A 12,363-nucleotide genomic window follows, 5' to 3' on the forward strand; every position below is an offset into this window, starting at 1 on the left:
TGGTGCTAGATCGTCGTGACGAACCAAAGCAACAAGACCAGCTCGTGTTCGTAAGTTCGACTCGTTCAAGGTACGTTTATGGTAAGAAATCGTTCGTATAGGTTCGGTTTGATTTGAGAAATGGTAGATCTGAGTTTGTATGGTAAAAACGAATCCAACAAAGCTAAACTTACTGAAAATGGTTATGATTTGATGGGTTAATCGATTGATACAAAGGACCCGTAACCTATATGCCTAAATCGCACCCTCTAAACATCGATGTTAGGTCGATTTGATAGTTGGGGTTTGTAGGCGCTGGTCAGACGATTCCATGGGTACCTAAATCGAGTTATTTGGTTAAGGAACGAAGGATTTAAGAGCGAACAGAACCTGCAGACGACAACTTCGCCTGCAAGCTAAGTTCGCCTGATGAACTTCGCCTGCAAGCTAAGTTCGCCTGATGAACTTCGCCTAAAGCTAAGTTCGCCTAATGGTTAACTTCGCCTAAAGCTAAGTTCGCCTAAGGTTTAACTTCGCCTAAAGCTAAGTTCGCCTGATGAACTTCGCCTAAAGCTAAGTTCGCCTAATGGTTAACTTCGCCTAAAGCTAAGTTCGCCTAAGGTTTAACTTCGCCTAAAGCTAAGTTCGCCTATGGTTTAACTTCGCCTAAAGCTAAGTTCGCCTAAGGTTTAACTTCGCCTAAAGCTAAGTTCGCTTAAGGTTTAACTTCGCCTAAAGTTAAGTTCGCTTAGAAAATAAATTAAAAACCTAATGGAAAATGTGTTAAGACAGTTAATGTAAATAAAATTTTTCATGCACTAACAAGTCTATAGTCGCTGGTAATGGCATGCAGATACCCGTCATCGGACAAGGCAACCACACCTTACCACCCCCATACCCACCTTTGAAATTAAACAATGTCCTATATGCCCCTCAGTTAATTAAAAACCTTATTTCTGTTCGTAAACTTACAACTGATATTGAATTTGATCCTTTTGGTTTTACTGTGAAGGACCTCAAGACCAAGGCTCCCATTCTTCGATGCAATAGCTCGGGCGATCTCTACCCCCTGACTGCTCCTCTTCCCAAAACCACCTCTCAACCAACTTCTCTCACTGTCACCACTCAAGACCGTTGGCATCAACGCCTTGGGAACCCATGCGATAACTTACTACATGCTTTATGTAACAACCCGAAATTTCCAAAATGATATTTATTATATTACTTAATAATAGAGGGAAAGTTGACTCGGGTTCGGGAAATAAATAATAGAGTAGGAGTTGGTATGAGCCGGGCTAGTGTTAGATTATTTGAGATGGGTTAAATGAGAATGGGCCTTAGGTCCATGGGCTTTAAGGGATATAAATATCCCCTAAACCACCATAAAACCCTAAACCTCATCTCTTTCCATTCTAATCTCTACACATTCAAAAACACACACACCATAAACGAGCAGGATCCGAGAGAGAGTAAACGTTAGTTGGTGCTAGATCGTCGTGACGAACCAAAGCAACAAGACCAGCTCGTGTTCGTAAGTTCGACTCGTTCAAGGTACGTTTATGGTTAGAAATCGTTCGTATAGGTTCGGTTTGATTTGAGAAATGGTAGATCTGAGTTTGTATGGTAAAAACGAATCCAACAAAGCTAAACTTACTGAAAATGGTTATGATTTGATGGGTTAATCGATTGATACAAAGGACCCGTAACCTATATGCCTAAATCGCACCCTCTAAACATCGATGTTAGGTCGATTTGATAGTTGGGGTTTGTAGGCGCTGGTCAGACGATTCCATGGGTACCTAAATCGAGTTATTTGGTTAAGGAACGAAGGATTTAAGAGCGAACAGAACCTGCAGACGACAACTTCGCCTGCAAGCTAAGTTCGCCTGATGAACTTCGCCTGCAAGCTAAGTTCGCCTGATGAACTTCGCCTAAAGCTAAGTTCGCCTAATGGTTAACTTCGCCTAAAGCTAAGTTCGCCTAAGGTTTAACTTCGCCTAAAGCTAAGTTCGCCTGATGAACTTCGCCTAAAGCTAAGTTCGCCTAATGGTTAACTTCGCATAAAGCTAAGTTCGCCTAAGGTTTAACTTTGCCTAAAGCTAAGTTCGCCTATGGTTTAACTTCGCCTAAAGCTAAGTTCGCCTAAGGTTTAACTTCGCCTAAAGCTAAGTTCGCTTAAGGTTTAACTTCGCCTAAAGTTAAGTTCGCTTAGAAAATAAATTAAAAACCTAATGGAAAATGTGTTAAGACAGTTAATGTAAATAAAATTTTTCATGCACTAACAAGTCTATAGTCGCTGGTAATGGCATGCAGATACCCGTCATCGGACAAGGCAACCACACCTTACCACCCCCATACCCACCTTTGAAATTAAACAATGTCCTATATGCCCCTCAGTTAATTAAAAACCTTATTTATGTTCGTAAACTTACAACTGATATTGAATTTGATCCTTTTGGTTTTACTGTGAAGGACCTCAAGACCAAGGCTCCCATTCTTCGATGCAATAGCTCGGGCGATCTCTACCCCCTGACTGCTCCTCTTCCCAAAACCACCTCTCAACCAACTTCTCTCACTGTCACCACTCAAGACCGTTGGCATCAACGACTTGGGAACCCATGCGATAACTTACTACATGCTTTATGTAACATCCCGAAATTTCCAAAATGATATTTATTATATTACTTAATAATAGAGGGAAAGTTGACTCGGGTTCGGGAAATAAATAATAGAGTAGGAGTTGGTATGAGCCGGGCTAGTGTTAGATTATTTGAGATAGGTTAAATGAGAATGGGCCTTAGGTCCATGGGTTTTAAGGGATATAAATATCCCCTAAACCACCATAAAACCCTAAACCTCATCTCTTTCCATTCTAATCTCTACACATTCAAAAACACACACACCATAAACGAGCAGGATCCGAGAGAGAGTAAACGTTAGTTGGTGCTAGATCGTCGTGACGAACCAAAGCAACAAGACCAGCTCGTGTTCGTAAGTTCGACTCGTTCAAGGTACGTTTATGGTTAGAAATCGTTCGTATAGGTTCGGTTTGATTTGAGAAATGGTAGATCTGAGTTTGTATGGTAAAAACGAATCCAACAAAGCTAAACTTACTGAAAATGGTTATGATTTGATGGGTTAATCGATTGATACAAAGGACCCGTAACCTATATGCCTAAATCGCACCCTCTAAACATCGATGTTAGGTCGATTTGATAGTTGGGGTTTGTAGGCGCTGGTCAGACGATTCCATGGGTACCTAAATCGAGTTATTTGGTTAAGGAACGAAGGATTTAAGAGCGAACAGAACCTGCAGACGACAACTTCGCCTGCAAGCTAAGTTCGCCTGATGAACTTCGCCTGCAAGCTAAGTTCGCCTGATGAACTTCGTCTAAAGCTAAGTTCGCCTAATGGTTAACTTCGCCTAAAGCTAAGTTCGCCTAAGGTTTAACTTCGCCTAAAGCTAAGTTCGCCTGATGAACTTCGCCTAAAGCTAAGTTCGCCTAATGGTTAACTTCGCCTAAAGCTAAGTTCGCCTAAGGTTTAACTTCGCCTAAAGCTAAGTTCGCCTATGGTTTAACTTCGCCTAAAGCTAAGTTCGCCTAAGGTTTAACTTCGCCTAAAGCTAAGTTCGCTTAAGGTTTAACTTCGCCTAAAGTTAAGTTCGCTTAGAAAATAAATTAAAAACCTAATGGAAAATGTGTTAAGACAGTTAATGTAAATAAAATTTTTCATGCACTAACAAGTCTATAGTCGCTGGTAATGGCATGCAGATACCCGTCATCGGACAAGGCAACCACACCTTACCACCCCCATACCCACCTTTGAAATTAAACAATGTCCTATATGCCCCTCAGTTAATTAAAAACCTTATTTATGTTCGTAAACTTACAACTGATATTGAATTTGATCCTTTTGGTTTTACTGTGAAGGACCTCAAGACCAAGGCTCCCATTCTTCGATGCAATAGCTCGGGCGATCTCTACCCCCTGACTGCTCCTCTTCCCAAAACCACCTCTCAACCAACTTCTCTCACTGTCACCACTCAAGACCGTTGGCATCAACGACTTGGGAAACCATGCGATAACTTACTACATGCTTTATGTAACATCCCGAAATTTCCAAAATGATATTTATTATATTACTTAATAATAGAGGGAAAGTTGACTCGGGTTCGGGAAATAAATAATAGAGTAGGAGTTGGTATGAGCCGGGCTAGTGTTAGATTATTTGAGATGGGTTAAATGAGAATGGGCCTTAGGTCAATGGGCTTTAAGGGATATAAATATCCCCTAAACCACCATAAAACCCTAAACCTCATCTCTTTCCATTCTAATCTCTACACATTCAAAAACACACACACCATAAACGAGCAGGATCCGAGAGAGAGTAAACGTTAGTTGGTGCTAGATCGTCGTGACGAACCAAAGCAACAAGACCAGCTCGTGTTCGTAAGTTCGACTCGTTCAAGGTACGTTTATGGTTAGAAATCGTTCGTATAGGTTCGGTTTGATTTGAGAAATGGTAGATCTGAGTTTGTATGGTAAAAACGAATCCAACAAAGCTAAACTTACTGAAAATGGTTATGATTTGATGGGTTAATCGATTGATACAAAGGACCCGTAACCTATATGCCTAAATCGCACTCTCTAAACATCGATGTTAGGTCGATTTGATAGTTGGGGTTTGTAGGCGTTGGTCAGACGATTCCATGGGTACCTAAATCGAGTTATTTGGTTAAGGAACGAAGGATTTAAGAGCGAACAGAACCTGCAGACGACAACTTCGCCTGCAAGCTAAGTTCGCCTGATGAACTTCGTCTAAAGCTAAGTTCGCCTAATGGTTAACTTCGCCTAAAGCTAAGTTCGCCTAAGGTTTAACTTCGCCTAAAGCTAAGTTCGCCTGATGAACTTCGCCTAAAGCTAAGTTCGCCTAATGGTTAACTTCGCCTAAAGCTAAGTTCGCCTAAGGTTTAACTTCGCCTAAAGCTAAGTTCGCCTATGGTTTAACTTCGCCTAAAGCTAAGTTCGCCTAAGGTTTAACTTCGCCTAAAGCTAAGTTCGCTTAAGGTTTAACTTCGCCTAAAGTTAAGTTCGCTTAGAAAATAAATTAAAAACCTAATGGAAAATGTGTTAAGACAGTTAATGTAAATAAAATTTTTCATGCACTAACAAGTCTATAGTCGCTGGTAATGGCATGCAGATACCCGTCATCGGACAAGGCAACCACACCTTACCACCCCCATACCCACCTTTGAAATTAAACAATGTCCTATATGCCTCTCAGTTAATTAAAAACCTTATTTATGTTCGTAAACTTACAACTGATATTGAATTTGATCCTTTTGGTTTTACTGTGAAGGACCTCAAGACCAAGGCTCCCATTCTTCGATGCAATAGCTCGGGCGATCTCTACCCCCTGACTGCTCCTCTTCCCAAAACCACCTCTCAACCAACTTCTCTCACTGTCACCACTCAAGACCGTTGGCATCAACGACTTGGGAAACCATGCGATAACTTACTACATGCTTTATGTAACATCCCGAAATTTCCAAAATGATATTTATTATATTACTTAATAATAGAGGGAAAGTTGACTCGGGTTCGGGAAATAAATAATAGAGTAGGAGTTGGTATGAGCCGGGCTAGTGTTAGATTATTTGAGATGGGTTAAATGAGAATGGGCCTTAGGTCCATGGGCTTTAAGGGATATAAATATCCCCTAAACCACCATAAAACCCTAAACCTCATCTCTTTCCATTCTAATCTCTACACATTCAAAAACACACACACCATAAACGAGCAGGATCCGAGAGAGAGTAAACGTTAGTTGGTGCTAGATCGTCGTGACGAACCAAAGCAACAAGACCAGCTCGTGTTCGTAAGTTCGACTCGTTCAAGGTACGTTTATAGTTAGAAATCGTTCGTATAGGTTCGGTTTGATTTGAGAAATGGTAGATCTGAGTTTGTATGGTAAAAACGAATCCAACAAAGCTAAACTTACTGAAAATGGTTATGATTTGATGGGTTAATCGATTGATACAAAGGACCCGTAACCTATATGCCTAAATCGCACTCTCTAAACATCGATGTTAGGTCGATTTGATAGTTGGGGTTTGTAGGCGCTGGTCAGACGATTCCATGGGTACCTAAATCGAGTTATTTGGTTAAGGAACGAAGGATTTAAGAGCGAACAAAACCTGCAGACGACAACTTCGCCTGCAAGCTAAGTTCGCCTGATGAACTTCGTCTAAAGCTAAGTTCGCCTAATGGTTAACTTCGCCTAAAGCTAAGTTCGCCTAAGGTTTAACTTCGCCTAAAGCTAAGTTCGCCTGATGAACTTCGCCTAAAGCTAAGTTCGCCTAATGGTTAACTTCGCCTAAAGCTAAGTTCGCCTAAGGTTTAACTTCGCCTAAAGCTAAGTTCGCCTATGGTTTAACTTCGCCTAAAGCTAAGTTCGCCTAAGGTTTAACTTCGCCTAAAGCTAAGTTCGCTTAAGGTTTAACTTCGCCTAAAGTTAAGTTCGCTTAGAAAATAAATTAAAAACCTAATGGAAAATGTGTTAAGACAGTTAATGTAAATAAAATTTAGATAGGTGTCAGCATAGGAAAGGACTGTGAACCTTATACGTGCTGATTTTGTAGCATAGGGGAGGACTGCGAACCTCGTACGTGCTATGAATTAGGTTGCAACATAGGGAAGGACTGCGAACCTTGTACGTGTTGTGGATGTATTTCAGCATAGGAAAGGACTGTGAACCTTATACGTGCTGATTTTGTAGCATAGGGGAGGACTGCGAACCTCGTACGTGCTATGAATTAGGTTGCAACATAGGGAAGGACTGCGAACCTTGTACGTGTTGTGGATGTACTATGGTATAGGGAAGGACCGCGATCCTTGTACGTACCATAAATGGTGAACATAGGTAAGGACTGCGAACCTTGTACGTGTTCACGACCTTGAGTACAGGTATAGACGGTGAACTATGAACGTACTCTCGGTAGACTGAGGTTAGTGATTGTAGATATGTATGTATGTATGGTAGCAAGTATGTATGTAGAACAGAAGGGTAACTAGTGAAGTATGGATATGTATCTACAGATATGTATGTATGTGTATGTATTGTATGGCGTTCGATTAACTAGAACTCACTCAGCGTAGCTGACTTTTAGTATGCACGCAGGTGAGCTGATTATAGAGTTAGCATGAGGATGACACACGGCATGGATTGAACGGCTGGCATCTGAAGAAAGAAGTAAAGATGTTTTAAATATAAAGTTTTGTGTTATGATATCAAAGAAAAGATTTAATGTTTTGTAACAAATGATTGATGTTTTATATTCCGCGAAAAGTTTTAATAAACTCTGATTTGAAGAACTGTGTTTATGAGTAAATCTGACGCTAAATTAGGGCCACCGGGTTCGGGGCCTTACACTTTAAAATTGTCTTCATATGTTTCTTTTCTTAAAAATAAGACCACACTTTGTCAACCTTGTGTTTTTGGCAAAAGTGTTAAGTTTCCTTTTCATGATTCATGTAATGCAACTACTTGGCCTTTTGATATTATTCATAGTGATTTGTGGACCTCCCGGTACTAAGCACCGCGGCCATCGTTATTACATTTTGTTCCTTGATGATTTCACGAATTTCTTATGGACATATCCTCTTCCAAACAAATCACATGCATTCTCCACCTTCACCCATTTCAATAACTATATAACTATCCAATTTTAACGGAAAATAAAACAATTCCAATGTGACAATGGTAGGGAGTATGCAAACACTTCTTTCCAAACTTTTTGCAAAAGCAATGGCATGCATTTCCGTTTTTCTTGTCCATACACCTCATCTCAAAACGGCAAGACTGAACGAAAAATACGCACAATCGACAACATGGTTCGTAACTTGTTAGCTCAATTCTCTCTCCCACCCACTTTTTGGCGTCACGCCCTCCAAACCGCCACCTACCTTCTGAACATACTACCCAATAAACATCTTAACTTTCACTCCCCCACCAGTCGCCTTTATAACTCCAACCCCACATATGAACATCTCCGAGTATTTGGTTGCCTTTGCTATCCTTTACTCCTCTCCACCTCCATTCACAAACTCGCTAATCGCTCCAAACCTATGGTCTTTCTTTGGCAATCCACCAAACCATCAAGGCTATAAATGCCTCGACCTCACTACTCAATCCATCCTCATATCCCGCCACGTTCAATTCGAGGAAACCATTTTCCCTTATGCCACTACTCTTCCACCTAGCCCAAATGCCTATGACTTTCTTACACCACCTTTTAACCCTCTCCCATGGTCTCATGTATCTCACCAAAATCCCCATCCATCCAACCCAACCCACACAACCAACACCACAGCCCACATCACACCCCCGGCCCAAAACCATATTCTGGCCCACACCCAACCTCCAGCCTAAGACCCCCAACCTCTGACGCCCCAAACACCACCTCTAGCCCAAGACCCACCTACATCCCACAACTAACCTCCGGCCCAAACCCAACCGACCAACACTCAGACTCCATCCTCCCCACCATCGGCTTCCGTTCAAGTCGATCACAAACCTACCTCACCCGAACATGCTAACCCACCACCGCCACCCTCCCCTCCCAACACCCGTACCATGCGGACTCGTTCCATGGACGACATCCATAAACCAATACAAATCTTTAACCAACACACCACCTCCCTCACTCTATACCAAAATCACCCCAACTTACGTTTTCCTCACCGGATTGGTACAATGCATGTACAACGAATTTTATGCATTAATTTAAAATGAAACATGGGATTTAGTTCCTCGCCAACATGATATGAAAAATCATTCGTAGTATGTGGTTTTTTAAACATAAATTCAAGTCTGACGGATCTCTGGAACGGTACAAGGCACGTTTGGTTTGTGATGGCAGAAGTCACCAGGTTGGGATCGATTGTGGGGAAACTTTCAGTCCGGTTGTTAAACCGGCTACTATTCACTTGGTTCTCTCCTTAGCTCTCTCTCAATCTTGGTCGGTTCACCAATTGGATGTCACCAATGCCTTTCTCCATGGCAACTTAACAGAGACTGTATACATGTACCAGCCCATTGGGTTTCGCAACCCCACTTACCCTGACCACGTATGTCGGCTGAAAAAGTCCCTTTACGGGCTCAAGCAGGTGCCACGAGCATGGTACAACCACTGACTTTGTGCATACAAAGTAATCTTTATTTATTTATCATCACGGGGCAGCCACTACGTATTTACTTCTTTATGTTGATGACATCATCCTGGTCACATCATCTGACACTCTCCGTCAGCGTCTCATGACTACTCTTGCGAGTGAATTTGCAATGAAAGGTTTGGGTCCCCTTACTTATTTTCTGGGTATCTCAGTCACTCGTAATGGTGACCACATGTTCCTGTCTCAACAAGCTTATGCCAAAGACATCATACATCGGGCTGCCATGGATTCTTGCAAGCCTCGCGCCACCCCAGTTGACACCAACTCCAAATTGGGTCACACCTCTGCACCTTTGTTCAGTGACCCCACAGCCTATCGCAATCTAGAGGATGCCCTCCAGTACCTTACTTTCACCCGCTAGGATATATCTCATGCGGTTCAGCAGATTTGAATGCATATGCATTCTCCTATGGAAGCTCACTGGAATGCTATCAAGCATATAATTCGCTACCTGCAAGGCACTTTAGCTTATGATTTGAATCTTAGCCCTACTCCTAATTTATCTATTCAGGCATAAACATATGCTGATTGGGTCGGATGCCCAGACACTCGTTGCTCTACCTATGGTTATTGTGTCTATCTTGGGGACAATCTTCATTCTTGGTATTCCAAAGGTCAGCCCACTGTCTCTCGCTCAAGTGCTGAAGCTGAATATTGGGATGTCGCTAATGTCGTTGCAGAAATTTGTTGGCTCCGAAATATTCTACTAGAGCTCAACCGTTGTAAGGCCCCATTCCTGGTAGCCCTACTTTGGTGTTGGATTTACTCATAAACACAGTTCTACAAATCAGAGTTGATTAAAACATTCGCGGAAACGTTAACTTCAATCATTCGATACAAAACATTCGATCTTTTCTTTAAAACATAACATACAACATCATATTTGAAACACCATTACTTCCATCTTCATATGCCAACTGTTCAATCCATGCCATGTGCCAACCTCATGCCAGCTCAATAAACATGTTTACCTGCGTGCATACTAAAAGTCAGATACGCTGAGTGAGTTCTAGTTAATCAGGCAACATACAATACATTCTCACACATTCACGTATACATATCTGAAGATACATATTCATACTTAACTGAACTTCATTCCTGACACTTTATAATTATCCGTAAGAGGACCATTGCATAATATCTATTAGAAGAACAATTACTATCACTCATAGAAGTAACAACTTGAATCACCCATAAATAAGGATCCCTAGATATTATCGATAGAAGGATCCTTAACATTACCCATAGAAGGGACCCTATATACTTTCCATAAAATGACCACTATACTTTATCCATAGAAGAAACTCTATACCTGATCCATAGAAGGAACCATATACATTGTCCATAGAAGGTACTCCATAGAAGGAACACATGCTCAATTATATAATATCCGTATATGGAACGCTAATAAGGTTCACGTCCTTATTTACGCTATCACATATCGAGTCTAGGTCCCATAGTAGTTTAGAGGTATTTGCCATACTAACTTACTATGTCGGACGTAGATCTCACATACCATTGATGTACCTACTTACACATACCTCACATATGCGATAATTACATCGTAGCATACGAACACTCTAGGCATTCTTCACATCATTCATCTAACAACCATACTCCCTGACGATACGTGCAATATCCGAAGATCGTTCACGCACCGACAAGCATCATTCATAACATTCATACATACTATCACATAATTCATCATCGCATACACTAAGCATTCCAGGTAAGTGTATTAACGTTCACATTGAGTATGTACACAGCCCCGAAAACATAACAAGGAAGTGGGGCTAGAAACTCACCTGGATTCTGTTACGTTCTCCGTTAATTGTTATTCCTCTCTTTAACTGGGCTCGGCTAACTGTACATTAATACGTGTATCAATACTGGTCCTAATCACATTATTTGGGTTTTAATAGAAACGGTTAAGTCTTGCCTATTCGTTAGATTACATATTTTTTTAAACACATCGCATCCGAACCCTCTGGTATTCGAATACTTTTGTATTCGAACCATTTGTATTCTTTTTCTTTTCTTTTCTTCCCTTGTTCGATTAGACCTATAACTTGTATTCCGGTAAAACACTTTTATGCACAAGGGGATTGCATACGAATTATCAATTATATGCTAATTCTCAATTGTATTCAAATTCTCAATTGTATTCTAATTCTCAATTGTATTCTAACTCTCAGTTGTATTCTAATTCTCAATTGTATTCTAATGAGCTGTTATTTTTTGGTCCATTAGTATCATTTTTCAAGCAATCGACTATCATCCATTCTTCTAACTTTGTACCATATTACCCCTTAAACGTTTCCGTAGCCTCTTTTCCCAAGATCTAGTTCGGGTATCATAATGTTTGAATCTTTATTAGTTGTAAAAACCTTTAAGCTAGATCTAGGGTTTCTAAGTGAACCGTTTTTACTAACGAGTTCATTAAGTCCATTTTAAACATCAAGTTTACATTTTTATGATACATCTATACCCGATTTGCTCTAGGTTAAGTTTTAGGGCAAACCGGTCATAAAAACATAACCTTTAAGGATAAAGAGCATACCTTTTTACGTTTTTAGGCTACGGTTAGCTTCGATGCGCAACAATAAGCTCGTATCTTGCTTGTATAGTCAAGATCTATCAAGATCCAAGCTTGGTTCTTGGTCTTGAACCTTGGCCGAATTCAAGAAGGTGTCTGTATGTGTTTTAGAGTGTGTAGGGAGGCTATGGTGTATAGATGGATGGAAATGGAAGGGATTAGGGTTTAAGGGGTATTTATACTCCCTTAAGCCCATAGAACTTAGGCCGATCTTTCATTATTAGTCCATAATTAATTCCATCTTTAAGGCCTACCATCTTTTATCTTTATTATTATCTTATTATTCTTCTACTAACTCAATTAATCCTTCCAACGTAAATAACATATTAAATAATATTTCTTGAAATTTCGGGATGTTACAACCTTCCTCTTTCTCGCGCCACCTTGATTTATTGTGACAATGTTAGCGCGATCTATTTATCTAGGAATCTGGTTCAACATCAATGGTCAAAGCACATTGAGTTAGACATTCACTTTGTCCGTGAACAGGTACAACGGGGGTGTGTTCGATTCTTACACGTACCGAGCCGTTATCATGTTGTTGATGTCTTC

The sequence above is a fragment of the Bidens hawaiensis genome, unplaced genomic scaffold (genome assembly GCF_021521415.1).
Source record: "Bidens hawaiensis isolate Kalapana, Puna unplaced genomic scaffold, B.hawaiensis_p1.1 tig00011073_1, whole genome shotgun sequence".
Classification (NCBI taxonomy): domain Eukaryota; kingdom Viridiplantae; phylum Streptophyta; class Magnoliopsida; order Asterales; family Asteraceae; genus Bidens; species Bidens hawaiensis.